The sequence below is a fragment of the Nycticebus coucang genome, chromosome 3 (genome assembly GCF_027406575.1).
Source record: "Nycticebus coucang isolate mNycCou1 chromosome 3, mNycCou1.pri, whole genome shotgun sequence".
In the NCBI taxonomy this organism is placed as follows: Eukaryota; Metazoa; Chordata; class Mammalia; order Primates; family Lorisidae; genus Nycticebus; species Nycticebus coucang.
The window spans coordinates 19,584,983-19,597,068 of NC_069782.1; positions in this window are offsets into that span (position 1 = coordinate 19,584,983).

Below are 12,086 nucleotides of genomic sequence, written 5' to 3' on the forward strand. Positions count from 1 at the left end.
AGATTTCTAGTAAGATGGTGGGTAGAAGTAGAAAGAGAGGGCAACTTTGTTTTGTTCCTGCTCTTAGAGAAAAAACTTTCAATTTTCTACCATTGAGTATGATGTTAGCTATGACCTGTGACTTTCTCATCTATAGCTTTCATTGTGCTGAAGTACATTTCTTCTATAACTAATTTGTAGTTAATTTGCTAAGAATTTGTATTATGAAAAAATGTTGAATTTTGTCAGATGCTGTTTTTTTATCTATTGAGATGATCCTGTGTTTTTTGTTATTCATTCTGTTAATATGGCATGTCATGTATATAAATTTGTCTATGTTGAACCATCCCTGCATTCCCGGGATAAATCCAATGCATCGCTGGGATAAATCCAATTGGATTTGGAGGATTTGGATAAGGAGGTATTTGGTTAAATGATATGAAATTGCCATATTTTTAAGTCAAAACTTATTAAAGAGAGGCAATTTTACTGAGATCAAACTAAAATGCTCAGAGAACTTGGAGAAGAGAGCAACTAATTTTGCTTAGGGAAGTTAAAGCAAAGCTCCACAAAGAAGTTAGACCTTAATGGAGCCCCACACAATGGGTTGACAGTCACCGGGCAGAGAGGGTGAAGTGGCATGTGACATCTCAGGAGAACAACAGGAGGAGCAAAGTGGGGGCGGGGGGGCCGAGAAATCATGTCCAGTTCTTCTGGTCAGAACTCAGAATCCACTGTGGACTAGGAAGGCATCAAATTATTGCTATCAGGTGAAACTTGTTCACTGTCTGGTTCCAGTGTTATAAGACATAGTAGAGGTCAGTAGAGAGTTAACAAAGCATTATGATATAAAGGAAAAACGTATATGTGGGTTTGGGTGGCACAAAGACCTATTAGTTTGAATCCCAAATCTACTGAGTAAGTGAAATGGGCCAAATTAATTAACTTCCATCAGTCTCAATATCCTTATCTGTAAAATGGGTTCAATAGGGCTTATCTGTCAGGATGGTTGTAAAGGCTAGAGAAAATGTATACAAAGCAATTAGCATATTATCTGACACATAAGCAGTTTTCAGTCAAGAGTGGCACTTTTAATACTAAAGTCTTTAAGAACTCAGTAATTTATAGGAACAGATTCACTGGGAGCCTTCAGGGCTAATAATTGTAGTTAAAATAAAGCCAGGCAATTAAGACTAAATACTATGATTTCCCCATCAGAAGACTTCAGAAAGACCAAGAACTATTATGCTGAGAAGATACTAAAAAAATTACTCTATCAATTAATACTTACGTAGCAAGTTTCCACAATGCAAATCCTTTCCCATGAATTAACTCATCTGCTCATCACAGCAGCCTTTTGAGAGAAGTTAATATTGTTTTCTTGGAGAGAACACACGCCTCAGAGAAGTCTTTGCTGAAGTTCTCCTCATGGCAAGTGGCAGTTAAAAGTCTTAATATTATTGAAAATGGAGACTATGCCTTTGTTTCCTCCTTAAAAAACTAAAAACAGAACTTGTTTTGAAGGCTTAGGAAGCTGTTACCTGATGGCCTCAGTTAATAATAACAATATGCAGGAGATTATACAATCATAAAATTTTTGCGTGGGGTCTATCAACAACCATCTCCCTTAACCTTCTCATTTTACAAAAGAAAATTGAGAAAAGAAGAATTAAATGACTCTCCTGTAGTCACTTTGAAAATTCATGGCTGTGCTTCTAGTTAAAGATGGCAGCTTTAACATATGCTTTACATTACACTGCATCCCCCAAACCCACTGAAAAGACAGTAAAGGGATTGATTTTAAAGACATTCGCTCATAAGAATAAAAAGAATCAGGAGAAAAACAACAACAACAACATTTTGGAAGATGGAAAGCAGATGGTTGAGTGGTAACTGGCTTAGCAGACCCATGAAGGCTGAAATTTAAGTTGACAGTGGGGGAAACCCAGAAGCAACTTGATTTGCACTGAAAAAGCTCAGTAATTGAAAGCAAGAAGTACCTGCGAAAGTGAGGATGCAGCTGGGGCAGATGGAGGATTTGTTAATAGTCTCTTTGAGAAGCAGTTCCCTCACCCTCCTGGCAGAAGACTGAAGACTTACTCCCTGGAGAGGATGTATCAGAAAGATCCTAGACAGAACACACTAGGCACTACTGAAGGCAGGGGTACCCTACTGAAAACAAGGAGAATTACTAAAATTTCCTGGAAGCATACATCCTGATTGATGAGAACCCCATCCTCCTGGCCCACCTTGGCTCCCAGGACACCGACAGCCAAGCTTTAGGCTTATAGTCTAAAGCAGGGGTCCTCAAACTACGGCCCGCGGGCCACATGCAGCAGTGTGATTGTATTTGTTCCCGTTTTGTATTTTTACTTCAAAATAAGATATGTGCAGTGTGCATAGGAATTTGTTCATAGTTTTGTTTTTTTTTTTAACTATAGTCCAGCCCTCCATTGGTCTGAGGGACAGTGAACTAGCCCCTGTTTAAAAAGTTTGAGGACCCCTGGAAAAGACCGACTGATTCTGGTCTAGGGATTCAGCTCAACAGTAAAGGTCTAAGGAAATTGATGGTCAGGCATGCCCTAATGAAATGCCCAGCAGTCAGCAACTCCTACAAATACACACAGACCTTTCATTAACCATTTCTTGTTCCTCTCTAGGGTTGCCAGACTTAGCTAATAAAAACGTCATCTTTCGGACATATCAAAAATGTATTCATTGTTTATCTGAAACTCAGATTCAACTGAGAGCTACATGTTATATTTGGCAACCCTATCCTCTCCTCTATTAATAGACATCTAAGAATCGCCAGACATTTGAGGAAAGCGTTAGCATGAAAAACAGTGACAAGAAACATGAAGACAAAAATGCAAAAGACAAAAAGAAATTTTTTCAAATGTAATACCATTTATTCTTGCAAAAAGTTAAGGAAGGACATTGTAACTTTAAAATAAGAAAAGTTTGTTACCAAAAGAAATACTAAGAAAGCATAAGAGAATTATTGTTACTTAACATTAAGAGAGCAGAAATGAAAAATCCAACAGAAAAAGAAAACACAGGAAATGGAGGAAAATAAATGATAGAAGAAATAATCCAGAAAATTTCCAAGAACTGAGGGAATAAGTTTCCCTCATAGAAAGTACCCTCTGAGCACAAAGAATGATAAAATGCTTTCAGTAAGGGAAAAGTTAAAAAGACGGAAATAAGGAAGGGAGTTGAGCTGAGATAAACATCTGTTTTAGTTCCAGGACATCAGGGTGGAAGATGCTTGATAATTAGTTAGCAATTTGTTTATGGTCACTCTAGTCTAGAATTAATACAGGAGTTTAATAAGTCTCATTTTATAAGAAATGAGGTCTTATAAAAATAATGACACACATGAATAAGCACAATGTAGTGAAAAGAACTCGAGGGTAGGAATCAGAGACATATAGTCTAGTCTTGTTTCTGCCTCTATATGACCTTGGATTCATCAATTCATGTGTCTAGGCCCTAGTTTTATCATCTGCAAACTTATATTAAGTTATAAAATTATATAATTCTATTTTATTAAGTAGTCATGAAATACAGATTACATAAGTTAATACATAATCCAAATAATTTTTAAAGTTCATAGTTCATTAATACTTCAAAATATATCAATCTTCTCCTTCTTGAATTTTATTTCCTCTTCTTTTTTAGATATTACATATTATATTGCTTTTATTATATAATGATATATAACACTCCACGGATTTCATTCATTCTCTCTCAGATTTCTGACTGATGTTATTTACAGGTGCAAGGTATATAGCTGTGAATTATACAATCATGATATCTGCCCTTACAGAACTTTCATTTTAGTAGATAAGCTAGTAAATTAAAAAGCTATGTAAATGTATACATATATTCTGTATAGGGTAAGAGCTATGAGAGAAAATAATATTCTATAAAATGAAATAATAATTAGAATTATTTTTAGAGTTGGTGATTAGCAAAAGATTTCCTGAGAATGTGATCTTATCCTTTAAAAAAAAATAGATAAATAAGAATTAGTAGGTGAAGAATAGGAGAAAGCTTATGAAAAGGAGTAAGTGCATATAGAGGCCTTGGGGTGAGGAGGGAGAGGGATTGAGCTTGTAGGAAAATGAAAGTTGAGTGGTATAAAGGCGTGAGATTCTCCAGAGAGAGAATGGTGTGAGATGCTGGGTTTTTGAATCCATAAAAGAGCTTAGATTTTATTTTAAGGGCAATAGGAAGACATTAAATTATTTTAAGCATTGGAGTGACCTCATCTAATTTACAGCTCATGATCACTCTTGCTGTTATTTTATCTTTTTGGATCTTTGATGCTTTGTTTTGGGATAAGTAATGTAGATATAATATAGCTCACTGTTGAGAAAATGAATGAAGCACAACAAGATGAAATAGTTGCCTTGAGCAGGTGGAATGGCTGGTTACATGGGGCAGACCCAGAGGAAGACAAGACCATGGGTTTCCCAAATTCGATCACTTAGTATATTGCCTGGCACACCACAGTAACACAGTAAATATTTGTTAAACAAACATACACCACACTAGGGCATTTTAGCTACTGAGACCCCTGTGTCTTTTGGTTAAGAAAATGCCTATGTGTAAATCAGCCATCAGGGGGCGTGTATACTTCCCATGTAATAGAAACATTGACCTTGGCAAAGACAACTGGCAGGAAAAAATAAAATAAAATAAAATCTTTAACTGAGCAAAGTGCTTTCTCCAGTTTATACCAAAAAAGATTTCATGAAATGGAATTGGCAAGAGCACAACAGATCCTTTGCTATGTGTTTGAGCCGGCCATCTGTCCATGAGACTCAGCTATGGACAACCTCCTGACTGAGAGTTCTCCTGACTCTGTTAAAATTAAGTATATATATTTCTCCCAAGTAAAGTGTAATGAAATGGAAGTAGCAATATTTCCTGACACAATTCAAACTGTACTTGCTGAACAAAAGACTTCTTAGTTTTTCCACTCAACCTTGCTGTTTTGAATTTCCTTGAACTTACTTCAGAACAAAGTTTGGAAAGAAGGAAACTTTGCCTTTGGCACAGAAATGGTCCAAGATGGCTGGAGGGATCTACCTACTGAAGAGGGCTCCAATCGCCCAGAGTGAGATAGGACTGCTTGTTTCCATTCTGCAGCTAGCCAAGGGTACACACAATGTCACTTGAAATAAAAACAAAACAACACACACACACCCCATTAAAAAATGCTTTAAAGGAGTTGGAACCCACCTGCCAAACACATTTTCCCCATTTAACAAAAGTTGAATTTTGTCAACAACCAATTGTTTGACAAAATTTTGTTTGCTTTGCTCTCAGTCAACACATGCTCCAGGCTGGGCACAGGTTTGCTCTATACACATTGTCAGATTTAATCTGAGTTAAGGGAGAGAGGAAAGTTTCCAGAAGTAGTCTGTAAATGTAAATCAATTATCTATAATCATTCTGTCGTGATTGGTCAGAAACACATGTAATCCAGTAGGAAGAACAAACAAGATTTTGAGCTGTGGTGTCTAAACCAAATAATTAAATGGGTTTTGTTGTTCTTGTTGTTGTTAGTTAATAATTTAGGATATTTTCCAAATAGTTCTTTTCCTTTACTTTGGAGATCCAACATCCAAGTAGTTGACTAGGTTAATTTTTCTTTTCTGGATGTATATTATGAAAAAAAAATGCAAAGACCAGCAGGGGACCAGCAGGGAATTTGTCTTTCTCTAAATCCTCTCACAGGCAGAATGTAAGGGTAGAGGGTTGGGTGCTTGGAAAGAGTATGTGAGACTTTCTGCTTAGTACTTTGGGTGTTTCACTCTTACAAAGCCTTGACTACTTGGGTTTTCTTTTCTTTTTTTCAAAAGAAGTACTAATTCCTTAATATCATGACCTAGTGTACATTACTGTCAGATATGTGTTTCCTATTTTTACTAAATTATTTAAATCAGAAGGCATGATCACTTGCAAAATGTTGGTGAAAATAGTCTTTGGGCAGAAATGAGCATGTTGTGAGAATGTCTATGTGAGGGATTAGTTACTGGTATTTTCCGGTCAATTCATTAAGATAAAAAATAAATAGAAGAAGAAAAAATGAAGACCTTTCTAAAACCTAAAAAACAGATTACAAAGTTACTAAAAATATCATGATTATTTTATTCAATATTCAATAAATATAAAATGGAGCCTACTATGCAACAGATACTGCCCCCAGTGTTATGCAAGATTCTAAAAAGGCCTATGATTTACTCATTTCCCTTAAAAGGTTTTATGAACTGCAAGAGATAGAAGTAGAGAAATTACTCTCTCAAAATATGAATATTAAGAAAATAATGGTCCAGGTCACAAGGAAGCTCAAGCTACATTTTGTAGGATTCATAGAAAGGATAGACTCCATTGCATTTGAGCAAAAGTGTTTTGGAGGAGGGTGTGCAAAAGAAAGAATAACAAAGAGGCAGAAATTGGAAATCACTAGGCTTACCTGGGAAATTTTGAGTCATAATAGTTGACTAGGGAAAAAAAGTTAAGACATTACTGAAAATTAAGCCTGGAAAGATCTTTTAGGGCCTTGAATGGGATTTTAAAGAGCATGAACTTAATTGAGCAGACAAGTGAAACCACGGAAGACTTTCATCAGAAGTGAGCATTCAGAAGATCAATTTGTCTGGGGTGTGTAAATAATTGGAAAAGGGGAAAACAATGTCAAGAAAGCAATCACCTAACGTGCTGTCCCAAGAGTCCAGGCAAAAGGAGAAAGTAGACATTTGGGTGATAACAACAGCTGCATTGGAGAAGAAGTGGAGCCCAGAGACAGCGTGGAAAACAACCAAAAAGGCATAAAAAGTGAGTCAAATAAATGAGGTGAAGCAGGGCAAAGAGGTAAAGGTTTGCAGTTTGCATGACTAAGGTATTTATACGATTTACAAAAATAGGCCAGAGGCTGAGTCTGTTTCAAAGAGAAAGGAATGATTTGGATATTGAACCCTTTGGGTTGAGATGCCAGCAGCACACACTGCAGGGAAATTGGGCAGGAAGAGTCTTGGGACTGGGACCCAGGAGGAAAAGAGTTCTGGAGAAAAGGATATGGAAGTCACTTCCAGAGAGGCAGAGAGCTGGGGTCGTCTCGGAAACCATGGCTGTGGACGAGATAGAGAGGAAGGAAAGGGGAGGGGAGAAGAACAGAAAGGAGTAGAGGAGGGAGGAGAAAAAGTCAAGGAAGGAGAGAAGAGGAATCCTGGGAATGCTTTTCTTTTTCTGCCAAGGAGGAGCCATTTAGGAAACTTACAAAAAACAGTCCCCTGGTTGTAGGAGAACCATTCTGGTGTAGCAGGGAGCATTTCAGGAAGAAAAGGGATGCCAACAGGGTCCTATTGTGAGGACAGGGTCCTATCCTGGATCAAGGATGAGTGTAAGACTGAGATAGAAAGAAAAAGTGACTTTGAGGATTTGAAGTTAATGGGAAAATCATAATGTCACCAATTATGAGACTGTTTCAATAAGGTTGTGTGAGGTCAGATTACAAGGTTGTAAGGAAGGAGAGGGGTAGAGGAAGAGGAGGCAGCCAGGGCAGGCTACTAAGTCTAAGAGTCTGTTGAGGGAGGAAAAGGAAGGGGGTGTGCTAGCTGAAGGGCATTAGGGGGGCATTTTTGTAGATTCTACATGCTGGGAGGGGCTGCTGATCCTTCTTCCCAAAAGAGGAAAGGATGAGCTTGAAGTCGCCCAAGAGAGGTCATTGGGTGATCTTCAGCCCACGCTTCAACTTGGCAAGGAAGACAAACCTTTCCTCAGAGACCAAAGGAAAGAGGGAGAGAGGATAAGAGCAAAGGGACATGTTAAGGTGGAGAGGAACGGTGAGTAGGGAAGAAGGATATTGCCAGTCAGGTGGATGAACCAGTGACATTTTTAGAGCAGTGGTTCTCAACCTTCCCAATGCCGTGACCCTTTAATACAGTTCCTCATGTTGTGGTGACCCCCAACCATAAAATTAATTTCATACACCTGTATTTGTATGGGGTGGATGGGATGGTTTTAGATGACCCTTGTGAAAGGGTCATTCGACCCCCATAGGTTGAGAACTGCTGTTTTGGAGAGTCAGGTGTGGAGGGTGGGTCCGAGACTCACAGAGAAGTTTTAAAGCAACTCCTAGACTGGGTCAGGTGACAAAGCGCATGTTACAAGTAAGGAATTTAAAAGCAGCAAAGTTGTTTCTCTCTCTGCTCCTGCACCCTGCACCCTCCAGGTCCTGAATGCCTTGACTTTCAGGATGAGGTCTGCTCCTAGCTAGACCTCAAAGCCACAGGGGTGGAATTCTGAAGTTGGTCATTCCAAAAGACCATGCCACCTGAGATGGCTGGGAGAGGCTATTCCAGGCCCCTCCTGCAGGCAAAGAGGCACCAAAGAACAAGGCAAAGAAGTATCATTGAAAAATAAGACTGGACCCCAGCCATCTTTTTACTACTCACTGCACTGAATTGTCAGAATCGGGGAAATGCCTGACCTCATTTCTTGGGAAGAGTGAGGCGAATATCAAAATACATAAATCCTAAAAAGCTCATTTTGAAGGGTAGAGTCCTAATAATTTGTATTTTGATAGCTTTTAAATATTTTTAAAGTGGGTGCTTCCAGGGGTAAGGTAAATAGTCCCATTTTGTGGGATGTTTGATTAAATTCCAAGCATATCAATGTTCGGGGTGTGCCCAGTGACTCTGATACCTCTCTTGGCAGGTTTGCCAAGAAAGTGCAAACATGAGAAGAGTCCCAGCAAAACAAGGAAACCATTCTCCCAGTAGCAGGTTGCAGGGCGTGCAAGAGAGAACTGCTCAGACTTTTGTCTCCCCAGTGAAGAGGAGATTAGAATTAGAATGGAATAAATTAGCGATGTGGGCCAGGGCTGTTACCACGTAACAATAACACTTTGTGCTCCATTCAAAGAACTACAAGCCCTTGGACAAGCCCCGAGCTCTGCTTTCTCTTTGGCCTCCAAGAAGGCACTTGCTAGGCAGCATCCCAGGTCCAGAGGATCTGCCTTCTCACTCACACCTCACTCTTCTGCTGATTCTCAATTGGCTCTTCACCTTTCTTTCCTTTCAGCCCACCTCTGCCCACCCTCCATTACTAAGAAACTGGTTTTTGCCTAGAAGGAAACTAAACTGTCCTGAGCACGCACCAAGACATTTGCTTATTGAGATCATTATAGATTCATCATAAAAATCATGTAGGCAAGTGATATTCACTTAATGGCCAAAATATTTGACAGTAAATGTAACATAGCCATGAGCCAACCAAAAACTGTCTCGAAGATGCTCCCGAGCAGGGCGGATCTGCCACCCGTGCTAGGCATTGCTTCTTATTTTCTGGCCTGCAGAAATGTCCAGGTGTTCCAGGACAGGTTGTGGCCCAAATGCTAAGAATGGAGAATATTTCAATGGCAGTAACTTTTACCAACTAAGACAGAATTCTTTCAATGTTTCACCAACTAGTACTGCTGAATCTTAGCCCCAACTTATCTCTATATTATGAACAAAAAAGGGGCCACAGAGGTTTTAAATAACTGCTCCAAGCCATTCATTGAGTATAGGGATTGGGAGCCAGTGACTCCAATGCAAGGTCCTTTCAATACCTCTTTCTCCTGTAGTTGCAAGGTCAGGATAGGTGATTGAAAAGAAAGTTCATTATTTCCCCCTCCTCCCCTTCACTGAGGCAATTGCAAACCTTGTTTAGTTTATTCTTCACAATGTCCTCAGAGTCCAGCTCATGATTGATTCCTAATATCATTTTGTTGAATGAGTAAAAAATAATCTCTTCCACTCTTATAGTACTTTATATTTTTGTAAAGAGCCTTGTATACCTCGTCTCCTTAGGCTCTCAGAGTTCAGCAGGATGTTAGGGAAAACATTGTTAGTTCAGATTACAGATGAACGAGCAGAGATGCCAAGAGTGAAGGTGATTTTTCTGGTATTAGGACCCTGGGGCTGGTATTAAGCCCTACCAACTTGTTCTCCCATGTGGCAATCTCCTAAATATGAATAAAAGTTTACCTAATTCAAAAATCAAAGTGAGAAGGGACACTAAGAACAGGGCTTCAAGGGGGGTGGGAGAAAAGCTTGGCCTGCTGAGCAAGGAAGTCTGGGAGGCCCTTGGAACATTCACCACTCAACAGTCCCCGCCAAAACAGGGAAAGAATGTGGGTATGAGGTAACATAGGTAAGCAATGGCCAATAGAAAGAGACAATGATCAATGACCAATAGAAAAGGGTGATACTGCCTGGCAGCACAGAGCAACGAATGAAAGAGTTGTAACCAATTTCAAATGGAGAAAAAGAGAGTCTTTATACCTCTGTACCACTTTTGTGTCTCTATCTCTCTGGGCTCTTCTCTTGCATGACAGGGACCCACTTCCAACTCTCTTTGGAAGTGCTCTAAACTTTCTCTTTGTTCTTCCTAAATAAAATTTGAGCAGGTTACTTTTCTGTCTGTGCACCATGCCTGTGCTGTTCCAGTTTTATTTTCAGTTTGCATTCATTTTTGCTTTTGATTACCTGTGCCTCAGTTGGACTTTCTAGTTTAGCTGAGTAATTGAACTAGGTCAACTGGGTCCTGGGAACTGGGACCCTTGACCCCCAACATACAGCAAGTTAAAGTTGTAACACACTCAGCGATACAGTGAAGGAGAGAAGATAAGCAGGAGACCTGGGTCCGGTCCGGGTCCCTCTCCTACTTACCCAATCCAGCCCCAATTTAGCAGATCCCATCAGTCCCTTATTCCCTCCAGGGCTCACCATATCATGTGGATTTTTACATGAATTGCATTAGGGTATTATTCTTGTGGCCTATACCATCTGGCATAGGGGACCTCCTTTCTTAGCACCCCCACTACATTCAAATATGACATTTAATGGAAAGAAAAGACTACCTCCCTCTGTCTCACTATGGAAACTACCTACTCACTAACTCCCTCCCTGAAGCCTCCAGCAAGTGAAGGCACTACCCTGTTTCCCCGAAAATAAGACAGTGTCTTATTTTAAGGTGTGCTCCCAAAGATGCGCTAGGTCTTATTTTCAGGGGACATCTTATCTTTCCTGTAAGTGGGTCTTATTTTTCGGAGGATGTCTTATTTTCGGGGAAACGGGGTAGGTGGCTTGGTGCATTTGCTTTCTTCTTTCCCATCTTTAATAGAAGTTTCCAAAGTGTAGTTTCTGAATCAGCAGCAATGATATCACATGGGACCTTGTCATAAATGCAGAGTCCCAGACCTACTAGAATTACAGGCTCTGGGGATAGAGTTGAACAATACGTGTTTTTAAAGTCCTGAAGGTGATTCTAGTTCCATGCCAAAGTTTGAAGACTACTGTCTTATTGTATTCTATATATATATTTTTTTCCTACATGAGCCTGGAAGTCACTTTCTGTTGCAAGAGGTCTTCCAGAGACCCCTCTGCTGACTCAATCTCTAACCCTTCCTCTTTCTATATGAGAGCTTGTAGTACATGTAGTCTTGTTAATGACAATTTTAATTTATTTCCATGAAATAAGGGCTGGACTAGATGATCTTTTTGAGACTTTTTTCAAATCTAGAAACTCTGATTCTTCAGGGGAGCCGCAATGAAGCAGATGGCCTTCAGGAGGGCAAAGCAGGACTTCTGCCTAGTGAGCTTCCTTTTGCTGTAGGCCCCAGGGCTGGAGTGAAGTGAGGACACAGGCCAGTTGCCAACTCTTGGTTACAGCCCCAGGAGATCTTTGATGTTCTCCCCTTTTCCGACTGGGGTCCCTGTTTTCAAGAATTTATCAGAATGACCCAGACTTAGGAAACTTGCTCTATGTACCTTGGACAAAATAACTGCTGAGTCAATCCTTGAGGAGTCTTGGACTGTCAGCCTAAAAACCTGTTTATAGTTGACATCCTCTGGCGAATTGCTATCAGATGCAAAAAATAGCATTGTCACTTTGGCACATACTACATCATTCTCAGTATTTGCATCAGGTAGGAAGTCAATGCAATAGCAAATTGCAAATATAAAGAGGAAATAATTCAGTTCCTTCCTCCCTATCTCCTTCCCTTCTACCCCCTCCTGTTTGTTTGTTTCTTTGTTTGTTTGTTTGTT